At 41.7% G+C, this 13,296-nt stretch overlaps 1 protein-coding gene across 8 annotated transcripts in view; it reads right to left on the bottom strand.

Moving 5' to 3' along the window:
- The window catches only part of ARHGEF11 (Rho guanine nucleotide exchange factor 11), a 116,304-nt gene that overhangs the window by 80,628 nt on the left and 22,380 nt on the right, over positions 1-13,296 (bottom strand). The window lies entirely within an intron of this gene.

Here is a 13,296-nt window from a genome sequence, read left to right as displayed (position 1 = left end):
GTGGAAAATTCTGAAAGAGATGGGAATACCAGACCACCTGACCTGCCTCTTGAGAAACCTATATGTAAGTCAGGAAGCAACAGTTGGAACTGAACACGGAACAACGGACTGGTTCCAAATAGGAAAAGGAGTACCTCGTCAAGGCTGTATATCGTCACCCTGCTTATTTAACTTATATGCAGAGTACATCATGAGAAACGCTGGGTTGGAGGAAGCACAAGCTGGAATCAAGATTGCCGGGAGAAATATCAATAACCTCAGGTATGCAGATGACACCACCCTTATGGCAGAAAGTGAAGAGGAACTAAAAAGCCTCTTGATGAAAAGTGAAAGTGGAGAGTGAAAAAGTTGGCTTAAAGCTCAACATTCAGAAAACTAAGATCACGGCATCTGGTCCCATCACTTCATGGGAAATAGATGGGGAAACAGTGGGAACAGTGTCAGACTTTATTTTGGGGGGCTCCAAACTCACTGCAGATGGTGACTGCAGCCATGAAATTAAAAGACACTTACTCATTGGAAGGAAAGTTATGACCAACCTAGATAGCATATTCAAAAGCAGAGACATGACTTTGCCAACAAAAGTCCATCTAGTCAAGGCTATGGTTTTTCCAGTGGTCACGTATGGATGTGAGAGTTGGACTGTGAAGAAGGCTGAGCTCCGAAGAATTGATGCTTTTGAAGTGTGGTGTTGGAGAAGACTCTTGAGAGTCCCTTGGACTGCAAGGAGATCCAACCAGTCCATCCTAAAGGAGATCAGTCCTGGGTGTTCATTGGAAGGACTGATGCTGAGGCTGAAACTCCAATACTCTGGCCACCTCATGCGAAGAGCTGGCTCATTGGAAAAGACTTTGATGCTGGGAGGGATTGGGGGCAGGAGGAGAAGGGGACGACAGAGGATGAGATGGCTGGATGGCATCACCAACTCGATGCACATGAGTTTGGGTGAACTCCCGGAGTTGGTGATGGACAGGGAGGCCTGGCGTGCTGCGATTCATGGGGTCGCAGAGAGTCGGACACGACTGAGCGACTGAACTGAACTGAACTGAAATTTAACAAAAGAAGTGGAAGACTTGTATAGTGAAAACTACAAAGCATCACTGAAAGAAATTAAGTGAAAAGATATCCATGTTTATGCGTTAAAAGATTTAAGATGGTTAAAATGGCAATACTCCACAAATTGATGTATAGATTTGGTATAATCCCTATCCAAGTTCCAAGTCTTTTTTTTGCAGAACTTCACAAGCTGATCCTAAAATTCACTTGAAAATAAACAGCTAAAACAATCTTAAAAAAGTTGAAAGTGAAAGTCAAAGTGATAGTCGTTCACTTGTGTCCGACTCCTTGCAACCCCATGGACTACACAGTCCATGGAGTTCTCCAGGCCAGAATAGTGGAGTGGGTAGCCTTTCCCTTCTCCAGAGGATCTTCCCAACCCAGGGACTGAACCCAGGTCTTCCGCACTGTAGGCGATTTCCTTAGCAGCTGGGCCACAAGGGAGGCCCAGGAACACTAGAGTGGGTAGCCCATCCCTTCTCCAGCAGATCTTCCCGGCCCAGGAATCCAACCCGGGTCTCTTGCACTGCAAGTGGATTCTTTACCAACTGAGCTATCAGGGAAGCCTTGAAAAAGTTGGAGGATTCATATTTCCCAATTTCAAAATCTATAGTAAACAAGTCAGAATGGGACCAGCATAAAGATAGACATTTAGGTGAACAAAACAGAGAATCCAGAACTAAATCTTCATATTTACAGTCAACTGACTTTTGACAAGCGTGCCAGGACAATTCAATGGAGAAAGAACAGTCTTTTCAATAAACAGTGCTAGAATTGGAAATCCACATGCAAAAGAATGAAGTTGCTCCCTACTTCACACTGAATATAAAAATTAACAGAAAATGAATCATTGACTTAAATGTAAGAGCTAAAACTATAAAGCTGTCAGAAGAAAACAGGAGTATATCTTTGTGATCCTGAGTTAGGCAATGATTTCTTAGATATAAAATTGAAAGCATAAGCAACGATAGAAACAATAGAAAAAATAAATTGGTCTTCAGCAAAATTAAAAACCTGTGCTTCAAGGGACAACAAAAAGAAAGTAAAAATGCAATCCACAGAATGGAAAAAAAAAATATTTGCAAATCATGTATCTGATAAGGGACTTGTAACCAGAATATATTTTTTAAAAACTCATATAAATCAACAATTAAAAAAATTCATGTCTGAATAAGTTGTGTCCAACTCTCGTGATCCCATAGATTGTAGCCCTCCAGGCTCCTCTGTCCATAGCATTTTCTAGGCAAGCATACTGGAGTGGATTGCCAGTGGATTTCCTCCTCCAGGAGATCTTTCCCACCCAGGAATCAAAGCCGGGTCTCCTGCAAAGCAGACAGATTCTTTACTGACTGAGCTATGAGGGAATCCTAGCAAAGATAAGACAACTCAATTTAAAAAATGGGCAAAAAATCTGAATAGACAGCTCTCTAAAGAAAATATACAAATGGCCAATAAGCACAAAAAAAGATGTTCAATATCATTAGTCATTTAAGAAATGCAAATCAAAACTACAGTAATTCACACCCACTCTGGTGGCTAGAGCCAAAATAATGGCAAATAATAAGCGTTGGTGAGGATGTGGAGAAACTGAAATACTGCTGGTGAGAATGTGAAACAGCACAGCCACGTTAATCTGCTTGGCAGGTCTTCACAATATTAAACACGGAAATACCTTATGACCCAGCAACTCCACTCCTACGTGTATATACCCAAGAGAACTGAAAACATATTTACACACAAAGCTATACACAAATGTTCATAGCAGCAGTATTTATAAAAGTTGAAAAGAGGAAACAAGCCAAATGTCCATCAACTGGTAAGCAGATAAACAAAGCTGGTGTATCCATACAATGACATATTAACTAGCGGTAACAAAGGGAATGAAGCACATGCTATACATGGATGAACATGCTAAGTGAAAGAAGCCAGTCACATGGAAGACCTCATGTTGTATGATTCCATTTATGTGAAATGTGCAGGAAAAACAAATTCATAAAGACAGAAAGTAGACTGATGGCTTCTTGGAGCTAGGGTGAAGGGTGGGGAGCAGGCGAGGGGAATGACTATTAATGAATGGGAGAGGTGCTTTTTGGGGTACTGAAAGATTCTAAAATAAGACTGTGGTGATGGCCTTACAATTCTGTCAATATACTAAGATCCAATTACTTGTATATTTTAAAAGGGCAAATTTACGGGATGTAAAATATATTTCAATAAAGTAAACAAAAAAACCAAAGAGCCACCCACCCCTATCTTTTCCTGGTTTCCCTCATTAGAAGCAAAGATCTTTCCTAGAACACTCACACAATGAGTTGCCTCCTTTCCTCTCGTATTCTACTCCGGATGGACACCTATCCTTCACATATCCGAAGTAAACAGTTTCTCTGTCTAGTTATCAGTTTGATAATTTTGCCCAGTTATCTATGTTGAATCTGGGTGAAAAACAGACCCTACTTCACAGTATTGTTGTTAACTACTGAACACTATTTAGAACAGTGCCTGGTACACAGTACATGCCATTTAAGTTTTAGTTACTATCATCACCATCACCATCATTTTTGAGCCATTTATTCAACAAAATGTATTGAGTGCCTAATGTGTATGAAGAAGCACTGCTAGCTTTCATGGAGCAAAGCAAATAAGACACAAGTCAGATTCTCCTTCCTTGTCTGATGCAGTCATTGAGGGCCTCCATTCAGATAAGGGGGCCATTGTGGGGGGTTGATGGGACAGTGACATGGGAGGGGGAACGTGGACTTCACAGGTTAATATTCAGTGGACTCCTCATCCTATGCTCTATCTGGTGCTGAACACCTGTAACTGACTACAGGCCTGGACCACTGGCCGTGGTTGCTCTACACTAGAGAAATCGTCTGTTTCCAGGACTGAATTCCATTTCCCTCCCATCACCTGTACTTCGGTCTGTTTCCAACTCCTTGCACATCCCATCCCAACCCACACAGATCAGGAGCCTTGTCCAAGGGGTGGGTTTATTTCCAAGGCATAGTCGTTTTGGTTTTCCCTCTCCTGCTCTAAGTAGCACAGCCATGTTCACCATGCTCACTCCTTGTATGTCTAGCAAACTCCTGCTCCTTCCTCAAGCTTCAGATCAAACACACATTAATACTCTGGTGAAGCGTTTCCCTGTCTCTTCTCCAGCAGTCGCTCACACTCTCCCTCCCTCTGTTGTAGCACCTCTTATTCTATACAGCAAATCTCTGTCTATGGGTCTCTTACAACACACTGGATTCCTTGAACATATTTTCTTTTTATCCCTTAATTTCTATGATTTTCATCTCTGCTCCACCTCCTCGACTCAGTCCCAGAACTACACACTTTGGATCCTAACAATGTTCAGAATATTCCATCTTCGAGGACACAAATGCCAGTTTCCCTCACTCTCGCTCGTATTCAGCATTGCTAGGCCTGCTCTTTCAACTCTAAGTGACCTCACCAGACCCTTCTATTTTCCTTCCAGGTGTCAGTCGCCTCTTGGCTTCTCTTCTGTAGTTGATCACCTAAAGTCACAATCCTGAATCCTTCAAATTTGTCCAGCAAACCAGCACTGCAGCAAAGCTCCCATCTGTGGCCTCTGCTCCTGCTGCCGGTCAGGAGGACTCAGCTGGGAAAAAGACTACACTGTCACGTGGTCCTGAGTGCAGACCCCAGGTTTCCAGCCTTTGCCAGGCCTTTAGAGCCTCCAGCCAGGGCTTCACTAGCCTTGGCCAATTCTCTTTTCCACATCCCTTCCACCAACACTCCAACCATTTATGGCTCTCCCCAAGTTCCATATTTGAAGTCTGCCCTCAGTCTGACGTTAGATTGTTTTTCCTCTTACCTCACTGAAATAACCAGAGTCCTTAGGCAGCTGCTTCAGTATCCTACTTCTACTTGTGAGCTCCTCAATCGGCATTCACACACATCTTAGCACTTTCCACTAGTCAAGACCCTCTCGCAAGGCCCCTCCCGCCATCCTCTCTGCTTCCTCAGGCCCTCCTCTGCTCCTAAATCTTCAGCATTCCTCTAATTCTACTGGCTGTACGATCTCAACCTATAAATTTATGCAAAGCTCCCTTAACCTGAAGAAAAAGTATTTCCTCTACCCTAAAGCTCCTTCAGCTTTTACCAAGTAATTTCCTTCCTCATCCAGACTGCTGAAAAGTATAGAGTAGTCTACACACACTCTCTTCCCGTTTTCACCTCCCACTTACTGCTCAACCCACTGTAATCTGACTTCTGCCTCCAGACGCTGATGAGATTGTTTTCAGTGAGACTGCTGACCCTGAACTGTTAACAGGCCCGTAACCGCAAGTTTGGAGGATGTCCTTTCCAGATGTCACCTCACTGGACTCCTCTCTGTCCCTGACACTGCTGATCTCTCTCGTTCGGGCCTGCCGCTCTCTCCACAGGGGACAGTGTCTGTCCCAGTGCTTTTAGCAGCCCCTGTGACACTGATGACCCCCGAAGCTCATTTCCAGCCCTCAGACTCTCTCAAGTTTCTGACTTTCATATGTAACTTTTTGGGAGACACCGTGACCTACAGACACTCAAACTCAATGCACGGAAACCCTCATCTTTGTACATCCCATCTCTCTCCTCCTGGTGTCTTCTCTCTTTCACCCGATGTAGACACTCCAGCAATCAATCCTGACTCTTCCTTCTAACCACACACGCAGTTCAACAAGAAACCCTGCCCATTTGATGCCAACATTATACTTCTTCTTCCTCCCCCTTTACTTTAGGACTTACAAGAGACCAAACGGCACTGTGCTTAGGCGCACAGACTCCAGAGCCACAGAGCCTGGGTCTGAATCCCAGGGCCAGCACTTACCAACTGTGTGACCTTAACTTTAGAGCTCCTCATCCTCGGTGCGAAAAGCAGACACCGACAGTACCTAACTTGCAGGGTTGTTACAAGGAATAAAGGAATTATTACGTGCAAATTGCTTAGAACAGTGCCTGGTACACAACAAACACTGGATCAGTTTTCTTTAAACAAACAAAACAAAACAGACAAACAAGCAACTTCACTCCGCTCCCCTGACTAGTCGGTTATCTTTACTCTGCACCCTATCTCACAGTGCACACCCCCACCACTGCACTCACCCTGCGCTAAGTTATCTAATAGTCCGTGAGATGCACGAGGCAGGGAGTGTCTGATTCACTCCTTGTCACACTTGCACTGCAGCCCTCCTCAAGGCAAAGGCTGTGAGTGTTAACAACCATAAGCTCACAGAGGGCCTTAACACACGCAGCACATGTATGTGCGGCTCACTTCTTAGCCCTGAAGGAGAAGCAGCACAGGTAGGGAAAATCGGCCACCAGATTATTAGCGCATTGGTCCGACGGGTGTGTTTCCATCGTGAGCTGTGCACGCTCACTCACTCAGTCAACAATGTTCACTCAGGTCCTACCATGTGCCAGCCACTTTCCTATACTGGCCCCTGCCCTCTGGGAATGTTCAGTTCAGGAAAGCGAGAGATTCTTTTTGCAAAAAGGTGACAGGAAGAAGGAGATCACGACTACCAAGGTTTTGGAAACAAGTAAGGAGTGTGGATCTCTAAGTTTTTAGTCTTCCTCTATGATGACAAGCACAATTTCTCACCTCTAAAATGAAAAATGCTGTTAGTATTTCTTAAATTATATCACTTTGCAAACCAATAAAATACTAAATTATCTACCAAAAAGAAAAAGTACCTGCAATCATTTACTCTCTGGTGACCTGGAGAAGTTTTCCTTACCTGTAAAAAGGGAATAATCCTATATTATTTAGAGGAGTCCAAAGCATGACAACTATGCTAAAGAGAAATTATGCTCACACACACACACACACACACACACACACACCAGTGTCTATTTAGCACCTCCCACTCACCAGACTCTGGGAAATATGCTGGGGCTACAAAGTCAGAAGCGTGGTTCCCCGCCAATGCATATGACAGGAGAAATGCAAAGACCTCAGGAGTTGCTATGAGAGTTTAAAAATAATAATAGGACACACGCTAAAATGCTTTTAAAACAAAACAAAACTGCAGAAATGGGGCGACAGTACTGAACCATAGGTTTCTTAAGAATACACAGCATAATTCAGTATTAAGAATAACATGATATTGGGCTTCCCCGGTGGCTTGGTGGTAAAGAATCCGCCTGCCAATGCAGGAGACACAGGTTCCATCCCTGGTCAGGGAAGACTCCACATGCCATGGCACAGCTAAGCCCACGTGCCAAAACTACTGAGCCCATGCTCTAGAGCCAGGGAGCCGCAACGACTGAAGCCCTTGTGCCTAGAGCCTGTGCTCTCCAAGAGAAGCCACTGCAGGGAGAAGTCAGTGCCATTCAACTAGAGAGCAGCCCATAACCGCGGCAACTACACAGAGCCTGGGCAGCAAGAAAGACCCAGCACACCAAAAATAAATAAATAAAAGAACAACATGGTATCAAATATTTCTATTCCCCTTGCTCCTAGTCAGTGAGATTTGAGGCTGGAAGCAAAGACTGTTGCCTTCATGTTAAGATTAAAAAAAAATAAGAAAGAGAAAAAGAACTATAAAGATGCAGTCCGTTCAGACTCTCAATAATAATAAAGTAAGTACAACTGTACTTCAGTATCTATGGGGGATTGATTCCAGGGCCCTTCCACATGCTACCCACACTGGCAAATACCAAAATCCATGAGAACTCAAGTCCCTAATATAAAATGACAGAGTATCTGCATATAACCCCTGACATCCTCCCGCATCCTTTAAATCATCTCTATATTACTTATAATACCTCATACAATGTAAATGCTATGCAAATAATTTGAATTTTGCTGGTGCATAGCGAATCAAAGTTTTACTTTTTGGAACTTCCTGGAATTTTATTTTTTTGAATAATTTTGATCCAACGTTGGCTGAACCCATGGACGCAAAAGCCAAGGATACGGAGGGCAAACTGTAACTAACAATCAGGATGGGGAGGTATCTAATTATTCAGGAGAGTGTAGCTTAAAGGTCTTCCTATCAGTGATCTCTGAGTATTCCTTTGTCAATCATACTCATCCAGAGCAGCAGGCATGTAGAGATCGTTCATTCTTTCCCCTGATTCTGAACCACCTCGCATTGAAGCTCCTGTATCGTAACTACTATGACACTTACTACACTCATTTGTTAAATTAACATTACTTGTTTAGGGGGACTTCCCTAGTAGTCCAGTGGTTAAGACTGTAGCCTCCAAATGCAGAGGGCTAAGGTTCAGTCCTTGGTCAGGGAACTACATCCCATATGCTGCAACTAAGACCCAGTGCAGCCAAACAACTAATTAAAAAAAAATTACTTGTTTATACTTCCGCCTCTTCTGTTAGTCACTAGACACTGACGGATACACAGTGGATACTAAATGTTCACGGAATGAATACAGGAATGGATAGGAGGATTTAATAATCTCCTTTTTATTTTTAAAGAATTCCTAGGGAGGGAGAATCCAACATCTGCTTCATATGTCTAGCAAAAAGTTATAAACTCCTGAATTTCCTCCAAAACTCAAAAAATATACAGATTAGAAATAAAGAGGCAGGACTTCCCTGGTGGACCAGTGGTTACGAATCTGCCTGTCAATGCAGGGGACATGGGTTCAATCCCTAGTCTGGGAAGATCCCACATGCCGCCGGGCAACTGAGTCCATGTCTTACAACTATGGAAGCCCAGGAGCCCTAAAGCCCGTGCTCTGCAGTAAGAGAAGCCATCTCCATGACAAGTCTGTGCTGCAACCAGAGTAGCCCCCGCTCACCGCAACTACAGAAAGCAAGCACACATGCGACAGTGAAGACCCAGCACAGCCATAAATACAAGTTTAAAAATGAAGAGGCCAGCTCATTATATACAAACATGAGTAAGAATCAAACAAGCTGGTTCCAAAATGTTAAGGAAGTAACAAAAAAGCTGTGAGAATTACTGAGTTTAGCAAGGTAGCAGGATACCGGGAAAATACACAAAAATTAACTGTGTCTGTGCGTGCTTGCTCAGTCGCTCAGTCGTGTACAACTCTTTGTGACCCCATGGACTGCAGACCACCAGGCTCCTCTGTGCTAGGAATTTTCCAGGCAAGAATACTGGAGTGGGTTGCTAGTTCCTTTTCCAGGAGATTTTCCCAACCCAGGGATTAAATCTGCATCTCCTTTGTCTCCTGCATTAGCAGGTGGATTCTTTATCATTGCATCACTTGGGAAGCCCAACTGTATCTGTACATATGGACAAAAAATTAACTGAAAATTGACATTTAAAAACTACCATTTAAAGTGGCCTTCAAAATACGAAATATTTAGGGATAAATCTGACAAAAGATGTGCAAGACCTGTACACTAACAACTAAAAAACACTGCTGAGAGAAATTAAAGACCTAAATGGAGAAACATACAATGTTCATGGATCAAAAGACTGAATACTGTTAAGATGTCAATCCTCCAAACTGATACAGGATTCAACACAATCTCTACTGTAATTCCAAAAGGCATTTCTGTAAAAACTGACAAGCTGATTTAAAAATCTACATGAAAATGAAAAGATAATTCTGAAAATAAAAGAATGTCACAAAACTTGTATCATCTGATACCAAGACTATAAAATTATGATAACCAAACTAGTGTAACTGACAGATTAATGGAACAAAGTAGAGTCCAGATCACATATATGATCAACTGATTTTCAGCAAAGGTATCAAAGCAACTCAGTGAGGAAAGAATATTCTTTTCAACAAACAGTGCTAGAACTACTAGCCATTCACACATCAAAAGAGACAAACAACCTCAACACTTATCTCACACCTTACTGAAAATAATTAAAAGTAAGGCATAGATTTAAATGTAAGAGCCAGAACCATAAAACTTCTGGGAGAAAATTCTACTTTGAATTTGGCGAAGATTTACTTAATAAATGCAATGAGTATAAATTATAAAAGAAAAAAAATTTGATATATTGGATTTAGCAAAATTAAGAACATTTTGCTCTTTAAAGACATTATTTTGCTGCATGTGAATCTGAAACAAGTTTTAAAAAACATTGTTACAAAAATGAAAAAGTGTGTCACTGGGAGAAGATAGTTGCAAAAGCATATCTGACAAAGAAATTGTATCTAGAATATACAAAGAACACTTACAATTTAATAATTGAGCTAATACTGAGCAATTATGCTCAATTAAGAAATGGACAAAAGATCTAAACACTTTATCAAAGAGGACATATGCATGGTAAACAGGCACATAAGAAATGTTCAGCGTCATTAGTCATCAGGGATACGCAAATTAAAAACACAATCAGATACTACTACATACACATTAATATGGTTAAAATTAAAAAGACTGACCATACCAAGTGCGGGCCAAGACACAGAACAACTGGAACCTTCATACATTGCTAGTAGGAAAGTAAAACTGTAAAACCACTTCGGAAAACAATTCGGCAATTTCTTTTCTTTTGTTTGGCAGTTTCTTAAGATGCAACCCAGTCAATCCTTTCCTAGGGTTTACACAAGAAAAATGAGGACAGGTGTTGGCACAAAGATCATACATACATATTTATGGCAGCTTTACCTGTGGTAGCCCAAATGTCCATCAACAGGAGAATGCATACACAAATTATCCATAAAATGGATTAAAACTCAGCACAATGGAATAAAATTCAGCAATAAAACGGAATACACTACGGATACATACAAAAACATGGATTAACCTCAAATAATTGTGTTGAGTGAAAAGAAGTCAGGCAAGAAAGAGGGACATAAAATATAATTCCACTTATACAGTTACAGAAGATGTGAACTAATCTACAGTGAAAGAAATCCCCAAGGGCAGTTTCCTGGGGATGGGAAAGAAGAGAAAAGAATGAATGAGATTACAAAAGGGCACGAGGAAACTTCTAGGGGCTGATGGGTATGCTCCTTTTCTTGACTATGGGGACAGTGTCACAGATGCACACAACGTCAAAATGCACAGAATTATACATCTTAAATGTGTGCATTGACTGTGGATCAACTATACCAGAACAAAACTATTAAAAGGAAACAAAACAAAAACGCATCAGCAAAGACATTTAAGTGGGGGGAAAAATATTCTGGGTCCGCTGGAAACTAAAGTCTGCTCTTTTCAATGATAGACATGCAGGCAGTCTCTATTAACTGGTAACACAAATCTGTCCAAAGCCCTTCTGTTTAGTATTCGTGTCACAGTGCTGCTAGACCTTAAAATGAGGCAATGGCTTCTGGACTTAAAATAGGAGAAAATCACAATATGTACACTCTTCAATTTTATCTGTTTACACAACAAATGATTATTTAATCAACTGATGCACAGGCAAGTCCCAAATACCCACATTTGGAAAGGCAGCACAAATAATCAGCAAAAATACATAATCCAAAAAGCATTTTCATTTCCCTTTGTAATTTAACATGTGGCCTTGTTTTACAGAAGATATATTCTTAGGGATGTTGGGCTCTGATTAACATTAAAATAAACATTCTTCCTTCTCTCCCCTCATTTTATACTAGAGCAGGAGCTGGGTTCACAGGTGGCAAGGATAAATTACAGTGATGACATGGATGCTGCTGCTGCTGCTAAGTTGCTTCAGTCGTGTCCGACTCTGTGCGACCCCATAGACAGCAGCCCACCAGGCTCGCCCGTCCCCGGGATTTCCACCCCGGGGTGCCACTGCCTTCTCCGGATGACATGGATAGAGCAGTTGAATTACATGCAGACAATCAGAACTCAAAAGCATTGATACGTATCCACGAGTGTTATACACTTACAAGTAAATGTCTGCCCACATGCTCCCCAATCACTCTCCCCAGCGCTCCAGAAGAGCCTTCCTGGGTCTCTAAATGCTTGTAGTTCAATGTGGAATGTGCTATAGCTTGCTTATGTACACATCAGAAAAGATGAAAAAAGCCAAAGATCTAATTTAGCTGAGATTCTGTCACTGAATTCTCAGCAATTACAATCTCTGATGTACCGGCTGCTATTTAGGAAGGAGGCAGAGAGACAGGTGTGATCGGGGTACACAGCTCAGGTAGAAGAGAACTGTTCAAGAAGACACCAGGACTTTAGGCCAGCAGCGGATGCTGTTCTTTTTTTTTTTTATTTTTAAACTTTACATAATTGTATTAGTTTTGTCAAATATCAAAATGAATCCGCCACAGGTATACATGTGTTCCCCATCCTGAACCCTCCTCCCTCCTCCCTCCCCATACCATCCCTAGGATGCTGTTCTTGATGCTTTCAGAGGGCGCTACATAGATGCATCCTTCCAGTCCTGGAGCCTTTACTGAGTATTTATTTGAGCACAGCGCATGCTGAGCACTAAAAAAGAAAGAAGAATCTCACCTGCATCCTTGCTCGGCAATGCTTGTCATTTAAAAAGAAACAGTGACAAGGACACATTTAAAATCAAATTAATAACCACCAACTACATAAATTTTATTATCATTCAAAATGCATCTAACATTAAGTCTTAATTGTGTGGCCATGTAATGGGAGTTTTAAATCTGAATAACCATGATAGGATTCCAAAAAAGAAAAATCAGTCCAAAAACAAAACAACCGTTGGTTATCTATGCTAAAAAGATGGGCAAAGTAAAGCAGTGGTAAGAAAATTAGGCTAAATTCAAAGTCTTGCTTTCCTATCCTACTCCTGACACTACGCAGTCACAGGAAAACTGCTTAATCTTCAGTTTCTTCATGAGAACCCTAATCTCACAATGCTGTTCTAAAGACTAAATAAGACGCTATGTACAAAGATTATCATCAAAATATTAGTATACAGAATTCAGCAACATGTAAAAAGGATTACACACCACAACCAAGTGGGATTTACCCCCGGGAATGCAAGATTGGTTGGCAGGGGACATTTCTCTAAAGAAAATATACAATGAGCAGGCACATGAGAAGGTGCTCGACATCGACAGTCATTAAGGAAATGCCAATCCAAACAATGGGATCATAATGACAAGTGTTGGAGAGGGTACAGAGAAAGAGAAACCATCACAGATTGCTGGCGGGAATGTAAAAACGGCACAGCCACTTTTGAAGACAGTTCAGCAGTTCCTCAAAATACTAAATACGGGACTATCATGTGATCTACTCATTCTCCTGTGAGCTATGTACTCAAGAGAACTGCAAAGAGGGACTCAAACATACCTGTATGCTAATGCTAACAACAGTTATTATTCACCAATCACCAAAATGTGGAGACAACCCAAGTGCCCACCAGCAGG

This window comes from Bos javanicus, chromosome 3 (genome assembly GCF_032452875.1).
Source record: "Bos javanicus breed banteng chromosome 3, ARS-OSU_banteng_1.0, whole genome shotgun sequence".
In the NCBI taxonomy this organism is placed as follows: Eukaryota; Metazoa; Chordata; class Mammalia; order Artiodactyla; family Bovidae; genus Bos; species Bos javanicus.
Note: the sequence above shows the minus strand (reverse complement) of the source record. Positions and strands in the feature narration are given on the sequence as shown.